Source organism: Lutra lutra, chromosome 8, assembly GCF_902655055.1.
Source record: "Lutra lutra chromosome 8, mLutLut1.2, whole genome shotgun sequence".
Taxonomy (NCBI): Eukaryota; Metazoa; Chordata; class Mammalia; order Carnivora; family Mustelidae; genus Lutra; species Lutra lutra.
Window position 1 is genome coordinate 125,070,861 of NC_062285.1, and position 12,803 is coordinate 125,083,663.

The window sequence follows — 12,803 nt, forward strand, 5'->3', positions numbered from 1 at the left end:
CTTGTGCTCTCTTTCTCTCTCTCTTTCTCCCTCTCTGACAAATAAAATCTTTAAAAAAAAAATTAAAAAATAAATTCACCTTTTCTTGGTGAGTCATTCATTCATCGATAGGCACAGATGTGCATTCTCTGGTAGATGGTGTGGGACAGAGGCAGGCTGACTGTGTCACTGTTCTACAAACATTCTCCTTCTTTGTCCCCCACGTTTTAAAACAGATTTTATTTATTTGAGAGAAAGAGAGAGTGACAGAGAAAGATCACGAGCAGGGGGGAAAGGTAGAGGTAGAAGCAGACTCCCCACTGACCAGGGAGGCCGAGGCGGAACTCAATCTCAGGACATGGGATCGAGGATCATGACCTGAGCTGAAGGTGGACGCTCAACCGACTGAGCCACCCAGATGCCCCTTTTCCCGCCCTTTTTATCTAAGCACCGAGGGCAGGGGGTGCAGGGCTCTTTGCTCCCCTCTGTGTACAGCAGAACTCCACTGTCTTCTCTCTTCTCCCTCCTGGCTCCTCCTCTTCTCCTTTTAATGGTCAAAACTGTCTCCATCTTACTTGGGTTTTTCATTGTGATTTTGCGCTTTTGTCACTGTCTCTTCTAATCTTATTCCTTTCCTAGTTGCTTTCTCTTTTTGGTGTCTCTTAGAAGGGCTACTACTTCACTTACATTTTCTTCTGGGAACATTTTGCTTTTATAGACTTTAATCCTCAATCTCAATATCCTCTTGCCCCTTTCTGGCCAACTGACCTATGACAGAACACCAAGGGGAATTCACATATCCTTTGGTCCTCCCTGACCTTGTAGCTTTTTGGTCACTATGGAATGACCCAGTGAGTGGGGGATACCAGCAATGCAGGAGCCACGGTGGGGGGGGGGGGGGGTGAGGGGAACTCCTGCTTTGAGAAACTTAAAAAACTTATTTAGAAATAAAAGGTTTTAATTTTGCTTAAATGTACTTTTTATGGCATTTTAAAGATTTTTATTTATTTTTTTGACAGAGAGAGAGATCACAAGTAGGCAGAGAGATGGGCAGAGAGAGAGGAGAAGCAGGCTCCCTGCTGAGCAGAGAGCCCGATGCGGAACTCGATCCCAGGACCCTGAGATCATGACCTAAGCCAAAGGCAGAGGCTTTAATCCACTGAGCCCAGGCGTCCCCTTTTATGGCATTTAAAAAATTTATAAACTTTGCCTTCTAGAGCAGTTTAGTATAGAGCTCTCCTCGACAAACAGTGTCCCCCACTCCCTGCCCCCCACCCAGAGTGGGGTTTTCGTTGCAATTGATGGGCCCATACTAACACATCATTACCACCTGTAGTTCATGGATTATATTAGGGTTCACTCTTGGGGTATGGTATGTATTAAATGAATTTGAACAAATGCATAATGTCATGTGGTTTCGCTGTCCTAAAGGTCCATTTGTCATTTTGCCCTTTTTAAAAAAATTTTATTTATTTATTTGTCAGAGAGAGAGAGGGAGAGAGAGCAAGCACAGGCAGACAGAATGGCAGGCAGAGGCAGAGGGATAAGCAGGCTCCCCGATGAGCAAGGAGCCCGATGTGGGACTTGATCCCAGGACGCTGGGATCACGACCCGAGCCGAGGCAGCTGCTTAACCAACTGAGCCACCCAGGCGTCCCCCATTTGTCATTTTGAAAGAGAAAATCTTATTTGTAATTACCTACAGAGAGGTAGCATAATTGTTTTCAGTACCAGGTACTAGGACTCTTGCTTAACCACCAAGGGCATTTCTCTCTCTGCTTGTATTATCGCTCAGATTCTGTTAACACTGGTTGAGCATCTAACCATATAGAAGGCACCGAGAGAAGGGAATTTCACCACAGTGAGCCCCAGTTTACCACTGAGGAAATTATCACAGTCAGGTTGTCACCAGATAGCAAGTGATGGTATTAGGACCCACCCCAGGGCTGTATCTCCTGCAGTCAACCTTTTCCATCAGGATGATGTGATTGTCAACCATTATCATGTGATTATGAATGAATTTGTCAGCTTTTCCAGTCATATAATACAATGCCCTAAGGAGTCAAGTCCCTAAACTGGCTGGTTTAGAAGAATGTGTGAAATCTCTGTGTTGCTTCGAAAGGGCGGATCCTAGTTGAACTCTGCCTTTAAGACTTGGGAGCGGGGGAGAGGAGTCAAGATGGCGGAGAAGTAGCAGCTGAGACTACTTCAGGTAGCGGGAGATCAGCTAGATAGCTTATCTAAAGATTGCAAACACCTACAAATCCAACGGGAGATCGAAGAGAAGAAGAACAGCAATTCTAGAAACAGAAAATCAACCACTTTCTGCAAGGTAGGACTGGTGGAGAAGTGAATCCAAAGCGACGGGAAGATAGACCGCGGGGGGAGGGGCCGGCTCCCGGCGAGCGGCGGAGCAACGGAGCAAAATCAGGACTTTTAAAAGTCTGTTCCGCTGAGGGACATCGCTCCAGAGGCTTAACCGGGGTGAAGCCCACGCGGGGTCACAGAAGGATCGGTGGTGTCTGAGTGTCGCAGAGCTTACCGGTATTAGAACGGGGAAGCCGGCTATAGAGACAGAGCCGAGGAGTAAGCGCTAAGCTCGGGGTTACCTTGAACCGGTCACAGGCTTGGTCAGCTCGGAGCGCGGCCGGAGGCCAGGGTGACGAGTCATTGGGCGCTGTTCTCTGAGGGCGCACTGAGGAGTGAGGCCCCGGGCTCTTGGCTCCTCCGGGCCGGAGACTGGGAGGCCGCCATCTTCATTCCTGTCCTCCGGAACTCTACGGAAAGCTCTCAGGGAACAAAAGCTCCCGAAAGCGAACCCGAGCAGATTACTCAGCCCAGCCCCGGGTAAGGCGGTGCAACTCCGCCTGGGGCAAAGATGCTTGAGAATCACAACAGGCCCCTCCCCCAGAAGAGCAACAAGAAATCCAGCCAGGACCAAGTTCACCTACGAAGGAGTGCAGTTTTAATACCAAGGAGAGCAGCAGAATTCCAGAGGAGGAGAAAGCAAAGCATGGAACTCATGGCTTTCTCCCCATGATTCTTTAGCCTTGTAGTTAATTTTTTTTTCTTTTTCAATTTTATTCCTCTTCTTTTGCTAAATTTTTTTAAACTGTTACCCTTTTCTTTTTTAACGTTTTTTAACTAGTTTATCTAATATATTTTTTCCTTTTTATATTTTTTCTTTATTCATTTTCTTCTTTTAATTGTTTTTTTGTTTTGTTTTGTTTTTTTGTCTTTCTGAACCTCTTTTTAATCCCCTTTCTCCCCCCTCATGATTTGGGATCTCTTCTGATTTGGTTAAAGCATATTTTCCTGGGGTTGTTGCCATCCTTCTAGTATTTTACTCGCTCCTTCATATACTCTTATCTGGACAAAATGACAAGGCGGAAAAATTCACCACAAAAAAAAGAACAAGAGGCAGTACCAAAGGCTAGGGACCTAATCAATACAGACATTGGTAATATGTCAGATCAAGAGTTCAGAATGACGATTCTCAGGGTTCTAGCCGGGCTCGAAAAAGGCATGGAAGATATTAGAGAAACCCTCTCAGGAGATATAAAAGCCCTTTCTGGAGAAATAAAAGAACTAAAATCTAACCAAGTGGAAATCAAAAAAGCTATTAATGAGGTGCAATAAAAAATGGAGGCTCTCACTGCTAGGAAAAATGAGGCAGAAGAAAGAATTAGTGATATAGAAGACCAAATGACAGAGAATAAAGAAGCTGAGTAAAAGAGGGACAAACAGCTACTGGACCATGAGGGGAGAATTCGAGAGATAAGTGACACCATAAGATGAAACAACATTAGAATAATTGGGATTCCAGAAGAGGAAACAGAGAGGGGACCAGAAGGTATATTGGAGAGGATTATTGGAGAGAATTTCCCCAATATGGCAAAGGGAACAAGCATCAAAATCCAGGAAGTTCAGAGAACCCCCCTCAAAATAAGAATAGGTCCACACCCCGTCACCTAATAGTAAAATTTACAAGTCTTAGTGACAAAGAGAAAATCCTGAAAGCAGCCCGGGAAAAGAAGTCTGTAACATACAATGGTAAAAATATTAGATTGGCAACAGACTTATCCACAGAGACCTGGCAGGCCAGAAAGAGCTGGCATGATATATTCAGAGCACTAAACGAGAAAAACATGCAGCCAAGAATACTATATCCAGCTAGGCTATCCTTGAAAATAGAAGGAGAGATTAAAAGCTTCCAGGACAAACAAAAACTGAAAGAATTTGCAAACACCAAACCAGCTCTACAGGAAATATTGAAAGGGGTCCTCTAAGCACAGAGAGACCCTAAATGTAGTAGATCAGAAAGGAACAGAGACAATATACAATAACAGTCACCTTACAGGCAATACAATGGCACTAAATTCATATCTCTCAATAGTTACCCTGAATGTTAATGGGCTAAATGCCCCACTCAAAAGACACAGGGTATCAGAATGGATAAAAAAACAAAACCCATCTATATGTTGCCTACAAGAAACTCATTTTAAACCCGAAGACACCTCGAGATTTAAAGTGAGGGGGTGGAAAAGAATTTATCATGCTAATGGACATCAGAAGAAAGCAGGAGTGGCAATCCTTATATCAGATCAATTAGATTTTAAGCCAAAGACTATAACAAGAGATGAGGAAGGACACTATATCATACTCAAAGGATCTGTCCAACAAGAAGATCTAACCATTTTAAATATCTGTGCCCCTAATGTGAGAGCAGCCAACTATATAAACCAATTAATAACAAAATCAAAGTAACACATCAACAGTAATACAATAATAGTAGGGGACTTTAACACTCCCCTCACTGAAATGGACAGATCATCCAAGCAAAAGATCAACAAGGAAATCAAGGCCTTAAATGACACACTGGACCAGATGGACATCACAGATATATTCAGAACATTTCATCCCAAAGCAACAGAATACACCTTCTTCTCTAGTGCACATGGAACATTCTCCAGAATAGATCACATACTGGGTCCTAAATCAGGTCTCAACCGGTATCAAAAAATTGGGATCATTCCCTGCATATTTTCAGACCACAACGCTCTGAAGCTAGAACTCAGTCACAAGAGGAAATTTGGAAAGAACCCAAATACATGGAGACTAAACAGCATCCTTCTAAAGAATGAATGGGTCAAGCAGGAAATTAAAGAAGAATTGAAAAAATTTATGGAAACAAATGATAATGAAAACACAACGGTTCAGAATCTGTGGGACACAACAAAGGCAGTCCTGAGAGGAAAATATATAGCGGTACAAGCCTTTCTCAAGAAACAAGAAAGGTCTCAGGTACACAACCTAACCCTACACTTAAAGGAGCTGGAGAAAGAACAAGAAAGAAACCCTAAACCCAGCAGGAGAAGAGAAATCATAAAGATTAGAGCAGAAATCAATGAAATAGAAACCAAAAAAACAATAGAACAAATCAACGAAACTAGGAGCTGGTTCTTTGAAAGAATTAATAAGATTGATAAACCCCTGGCCAGACTTATCAAAAAGAAAAGAGAAAGGACCCAAATAAATAAAATCATGAATGAAAGAGGAGAGATCACAACGAACACCAAAGAAGTACAGACAATTATAAGAACATATTATGAGCAACCCTACACCAACAAATTTGACAATCTGGAAGAAATGGATGCATTCCTAGAGACATATAAACTACCACAACTGAACCAGGAAGAAATAGAAAGCCTGAACAGACCCATAACCAGTAAGGAGATTGAAACAATCATCAAAAATCTCCAAACAAACAAAAGCCCAGGGCCAGATGGCTTCCCGGGGGAATTCTACCAAACATTTAAAGAAGAACTAATTCCTATTCTCCTGAAACTGTTCCAAAAAATAGAAATAGAAGGAAAACTTCCAAACTCATTCTGTGAGGCCAGCATCACCTTGATCCCAAAACCAGACAAGGATCCCATCAAAAAAGAGAACTACAGACCAATATCCTTGATGAACACAGATGCAAAAATTCTCACCAAAATACTAGCCAATAGGATTCAACAGTACATTAAAAGGATTATTCACCACGACCAAGTGGGATTTATTCCAGGGCTGCAAGGTTGGTTCAACATCCGCAAATCAATCAATGTGATACAACACATTAATAAAAGAACAAGAACCATATGATACTCTCCATAGATGCTGAAAAAGCATTTGACAAAGTACAGCATCCCTTCCTGATCAAAACTCTTCAAAGTGTAGGGATAGAGGGCACATACCTCAATATTATCAAAGCCATCTATGAAAAACCCACCACAAATATCATTCTCAATGGAGAAAAACTGAAGGCTTTTCCGCTAAGGTCAGGAACACGGCAGGGATGTCCATTATCACCACTGCTATTCAACATAGTACTAGAAGTCCTAGCCTCAGCAATCAGACAACAAAAGGAAATTAAAGGCATCCAAATCGGCAAAGAAGAAGTCAAACTATCACTCTTCGCAGATGATATGATACTATATGTGGAAAACCCAAAAGACTCCACTCCAAAACTGCTAGAACTTGTACAGGAATTCAGTAAAGTGTCAGGATATAAAATCAATGCACAGAAATCAGTTGCATTTCTCTACACCAACAACAAGACAGAAGAAAGAGAAGGAGTCCATCCCATTTACAATTGCACCCAAAACCATAAGATACCTAGGAATAAACCTAACCAAAGAGACTAAGAATCTATACTCAGAAAACTATAAAGTACTCATGAAAGAAATTGAGGAAGACACAAAGAAATGGAAAAATGTTCCATGCTCCTGGATTGGAAGAATAAATATAGTGAAAATGTCTATGCTACCTAAAGCAATCTACACATTTAATGCAATTCCTATCAAAGTACCATCCATTTTTTTCAAAGAAATGGAACAAATAATCCTAAAATTTATATGGAACCAGAAAAGACCTCGAATAGCCAAAGGAATATTGAAAAAGAAAGCCAAAGTTGGTGGCATCACAATTCCGGACTTCAAGCTCTATTACAAAGCTGTCATCATCAAGACAGCATGGTACTGGCACAAAAACAGACACATAGATCAATGGAACAGAATAGAGAGCCCAGAAATAGACCCTCAACTCTATGGTCAACTAATCTTTGACAAAGCAGGAAAGAATGTCCAATGGAACAAAGACAGCCTCTTCAATAAATGGTGTTGGGAAAATTGGACAGCCACATGCAGAAAAATGAAATTGGATCATTTCCTTACACCACACACGAAAATAGACTCAAAGTGGATGAAGGACCTCAATGTGAGAAAGGAATCCATCAAAATCCTTGAGGAGAACACAGGCAGCAACCTCTTCGACCTCAGCCGCAGCAACATCTTCCTAGGAACATCGCCAAAGGCAAGGGAAGCAAGGGCAAAAATGAACTTTTGGGATTTTATCAAGATCAAAAGCTTTTGCACAGCAAAGGAAACAGTTAACAAAACCAAAAGACAACTGACAGAATGGGAGAAGATATTTGCAAACACATATCAGAGAGAGGGCTAGTGTCCAAAATCTATAAAGAACTTAGCAAACTCAACACCCAAAGAACAAATAATCCAATCAAGAAATGGGCAGAGGACATGAACAGACATTTCTGCAAAGAAGACATCCAGATGGCCGACAGACACATGAAAAAGTGCTCCATATCACTCGGCATCAGGGAAATACAAATCAAAACCACCATGAGATATCACCTCACACCAGTCAGAATGGCTAAAATTAACAAGTCAGGAAATGACAGATGCTGGCGAGGATGCGGAGAAAGGGGAACCCTCCTACACTGTTGGTGGGAATGCAAGCTGGTGCAACCACTCTGGAAAACAGCATGGAGGTTCCTCAAAATGTTGAAAATAGAACTACCCTATGACCCAGCAATTGCACTGCTGGGTATTTACCCTAAAGATACAAACGTAGTGATCCGAAGGGGCATGTGCACCCGAATGTTTATAGCAGCAATGTCTACAATAGCCAAACTATGGAAAGAACCTAGATGTCCATCAACAGATGAATGGATAAAGAAGATGTGGTATATATACACAATGGAATACTATGCAGCCATCAAAAGAAATGAAATCTTGCCATTTGCGACGACATGGATGGATCTAGAGGGTATCATGCTTAGCGAAATAAGTCAATCGGAGAAAGACAACTATCATATGATCTCCCTGATATGAGGTAGAGAAGATGCAACATGGGGGGTTGAGGGGGTAGGAGAAGAGTAAATGAAACAAGATGGGATTGGGAGGGAGACAAACCATAAGTGACTCTTAATCTCACAAAACAAACTGAGGGTTGATGGGGGGAGGAGGGTTGGGAGAGGGGGGTGGGGTTATGGACATTGGGGAGGGTATGTGCTATGGTGAGTGCTGTGAAATGTGTAAACCTGGCGATTCACAGACCTGTACCCTTGGGGATAAAAATATATGTTTAAAAAATAATAATAATAAAATTTAAATTAAAAAAAAAAGACTTGGGACGGAGGGGGTAGGTCATGGGAATCAGAATTCGAAACATGATAGAGGGGGACTTGTATGCCATCCCAATTTTTCATGGGAGTGTGAAATGAACTCCTCCTCTTCTTTTTTTTTTTTTTTAATTATGTTCAGTTTGCCACTGTATAATACATAATTAGTTCTTGATGCAGTGAACTCTTCTGTATGCATTCACAATCCCTGAGGAAGAGTATATATATGGCCAAGGACTTCTTTGGAGAGTGGAGCTTAAGCGGGGGGCTTTCAGTGTGATTAAGGTTCTAGTGGCTCTGAAGTGTGTTTTCTTAGGATTTTCAACTCCTCTTTTGCTTCTGGTTGGTGCAATAATGCAGACTTAGGGTTGTCTTCTATTTGGGAATACCTGCTTTCTACTCCACAAGGGGGAAGTCAGGATGAGGTCCAGAGGCTGCCCTCAGGCTGGGAAACCACCAGAGGGAATTCATTGTGTTTGGTGTCATATTCCAGCATGGGATAGAGTTCCATGAGTCTCTAACAGTAGCAGGAAGCAGTAACGGTCTCAGGACCGGGGGTCCTGTGTTCCATGTCTCTTGCCCCTCAGGCTGACATTAGCACCTCTGAGAGGAATGCCTGGAAGACAAATTTTACCTCCTTGAACAATCCTTTTGCTCAGGGTCAGCCCAGAGGAGCAAGTTCCAGGTACCACCCAAGATATCTGATTTAAGGCGAAGAGTGATGTATTTAGAAAGGGCCAGCGATTTGACAGCTGCTAACATAACCTTTAACACAGGTATTAAAATGAATACTGAGCTTAGTTCAGTCTGTCATTTCCTCTTAATACTTGAAAAGCCACAGTTTTGTTTGAAAGTTCCCTCAAAAGGCTCTAGTGGATGAATTTATTCTTCTGCTTGACTGCACTTGGAACCCTCAAGTAAGAGCCACCTTGAAATAGAAACTAGGAAAATTCCAGACTTCTCTGGCCAAGAGGAGCAGCAAAGGTATGTTCTGAGGTTTATTAAATAATTAACTAGTTGTTGACATGTTGGGGGAGAGGGAAAAAAAGCTGAGGTGTTGGCAAGTGTGAATAGAGGTTAGTAAGGATGTTGGGTCATGTGGCATATAAAATGAGGTAGAACGTTTTCATGTTCACTGACCTTTGGCTCAGGCCAAACCAGGGAATGTGTTCTTCTCACTCAGTTAGATCTTTGTGTGGTATATCATTGTTTTGACTGTCTAAATGACCATGGTCAAATGTGATCCAGCAAATCCTAAAGCTCTATTAGTTATTGGGAGCAGACACAGCTATGACTTGAAGGGAAGAAAATGGAGAGAAACAAAACCCAGAACTAATTGACCATTTTGACTTCCCCTCTGTAGTAGGTTTGATTGGAAGATTGGGGAAGGTTTTCTATTAAATTGTTCTGAGATTAACAATTCAGAGCTTCAGAAAGGAAGGATGTTCTCAATTTGGTGAAACCTTTGATCAGTGTCCCCCAAATTTCAGCCATTTGTGTGTCTTCTTTGTAATTTTTGTCCTGCTATTACTGCAATTTACTTAACACTTTTCAATGACTCACTATATGACTTAACTATTTTTATTTTAAGGAGAAAGTTCTCCCACTGCTTCTCCTCCTGAACTGCTCAGTGTGATAAATGGTGATAACATCCACTCAGTCGCTAAAGGCAGAAATTCGTGAACCATACCCTGGGCTGCTCACTCTGCTCCTTACCCCACTTCATGTTTTATTAACTTTATCTCCTATGTACAGGGTGAACAGACAGTTCACCCAAACCAGTGTACTTTGGGAGGCAAAAGGGATACTATTAGCAATTTTACTTAGAATAAATTGGATCTGTCTGAAGCAAATGGGAATGTGTGGTCAACCTATTTCTCAGGTCTTGAATCATCTTCCTTCTCTCCATTTCTACCATTGCTACTTAAGTGCAGGCCTTCATAATCATTTGCTTGTACTAGTGTAGTAGCTCACTATTTCCTTGATTTCAGTCTTGATCATTTAAAGCACATTGCACATATACATTTGATATATTACCCTCTTAAAATCCTTCAGTGGTTCCCCAACTTCAGGATAAATTTCAAATTCCTTAGATGGTCTATAAGGCTCTTTAGAGATCTGGTTCCTTTTTATTTTTCCAGCCTGTGAACTCATTTATTTATTCATTTGTCAACATTTATTGAGAGTTACACTGAGTTGGCACAGTTCTAGCCTCTGGAATATAACAAAAAATAAAATGGGTTTCTGTTCTCAAGGTATTTACAGTGGAATGGTGAAACAACTAAGGGAATATTACAGTAAAACATGCTATGGTGAAGTACTGCACTCTCTGATCTCATTATTCTAAGTGCAGTTTGGGGGCTAGTAGCATGAGCATCACCCAGAAGCTTGACAGAAATGCAGAATCTTAGGGCCCTGTCCCAAACCCACTAAATTCAAATCTGCATTTTAACAGAATGCCAGAGTGACTGGAATGCACTCCAGTTTGCAAAGCCTGGTCTGGGGGACCCGTGGAAACACCTGGGTCAGATTCCCAGGGACAGTCATGCCTGGAGGGGGACTTGGAGCAGGAGACAGTTTGCTAAATGAAGGCAAGGTGGGAAAAGGCACACAGTGGAGAGATTCTCCTGTGCTGTGACACAGAGAGACAAGAGGGAATATGCTGTTTGGTGGGAATTACAGGTTGTTCAGAATTTGGGGAACATAGGTTGCAGGTGGGAGCCTCAGCTAACTCAGAGATACCCTTACTCAAGGGAAAAAAAAAAATCAATTTCAGCACCTCCATTTCTTCTTTGAGCCCATCTAGAAACATAGTGATTTAGAAGAAACGATTTGAGTCACAGAGAGAGCAGAATAGAGGTTAACAGGAAGCTGGAGAGAGAGGAGAATGGGGAGTTACTGTTTAGTGGGTACAGAGTTTCTTTCTTTCTTTTTTTAAAGATTTTGTTTATTTATTTGACTGAGAGGGAGAGATCACAAGTAGGCAGAGAGCCAGGCAGAGAGAGGGGGAAGCAGGCTCCCTGCTGAGCAGAGAGCCTGATATGGGGCTCAATCCCAGAACCCTGAGATCATGTCCTGAGCTGAAGGCAGAGACTTAACCTGCTGAGCCACCCGGGCACCCCAGGTACAGAGTTTCTGTTTGAAATGATGAAAAAGTTCTGGAAATGGATAATAATAAGTGGTACAACATTGTGACTATACTTAATGCCACTAAATTGTACACTTACAAATGGTGAAAGTGGCAATTTTTTTATTTTTTAAAGATTTTTATTTATTTATTTGACAGAGAGAGAGAGAGATCACAAGTAGGCAGAAAGGCCTGCAGAGAGAGAGGGAAGCAGGCTCCCCACCAAGCAGAGAGCCGGACGCATACCTCGATCCCAGGACCCTGGGATCATGACGTGAGCCGAAGACAGAGGCCTAACCCAAAGAGCCACCCAGGCACCCCAGAAAGTGGCAATTTTTATGTCATGTATGTTTTACCACAATTTTAAAAAAGTGAGTACTCTGAGTCAAAGAAGACTTAATTTTCAAGTTCCAGCTTTGCCATATTTTTGCCATGACATTGCAGGCAAATCAGGTAACTTCTTGGGAACTCAAAGTCTTCGTGTCATGAGGATTCATTAGAAAAATGCCTGTAAAGCACTGGGAGCATGTTGGATTACCTTTATGCCCATTCAACCTCGAGAAGCATATTCTTAGTACAATGCCAGGGATAGCCAGAACTCTGCATTGCAGCTAGAATTACTCCTTTCCTCTCTCTTTGATGGTGGCAGTGGTTTCCAATTGCCTGGAGAGTGTTATCAAACTCCATTGTCTGGAAATGAGGCAGAAGCGTCATTATTCCAGGTATTCCAATGTGCAGCCAAGGCTGAGAAACTCTGAAGTAGCAGTGGGTCAGAAACTTGAGTGTATATCAGGATCACCTAGAGCATTTGTTAAAATAATTCCGGGGCTCCACCCCCAGAGTTCCAAGTTTAGTAGATACTGACCAGCCCCTTCACTTTATACCATGATCTGTCTACTGGCTCTTTACTTTTGTTTGTAGCCTGTTTCATCCACCCACTACCTAACCTCTTCCAGGTCCATTACTCTACTGATGTTTTTCTTGAAAACATTTGCCAATAACCTTTCTCATGCCAGTGGTCTCGATATTCACCAACCTATTCTGGCTTTAGACACAATTCAACATGTTTCAAAATTCTCCTTTGAATTCCAAGCCATACTCTTTGTTTTCTTCTTTCTGTCTCCTTCCCCAACTTAGAAGTAGGGATTCCCATGTGAGACTCCCATCACCATAAGTTTGGGTCCCTATACTTATCCCTTAGAACAGTCTTTGAAATGAGACAGATATGGGTTCC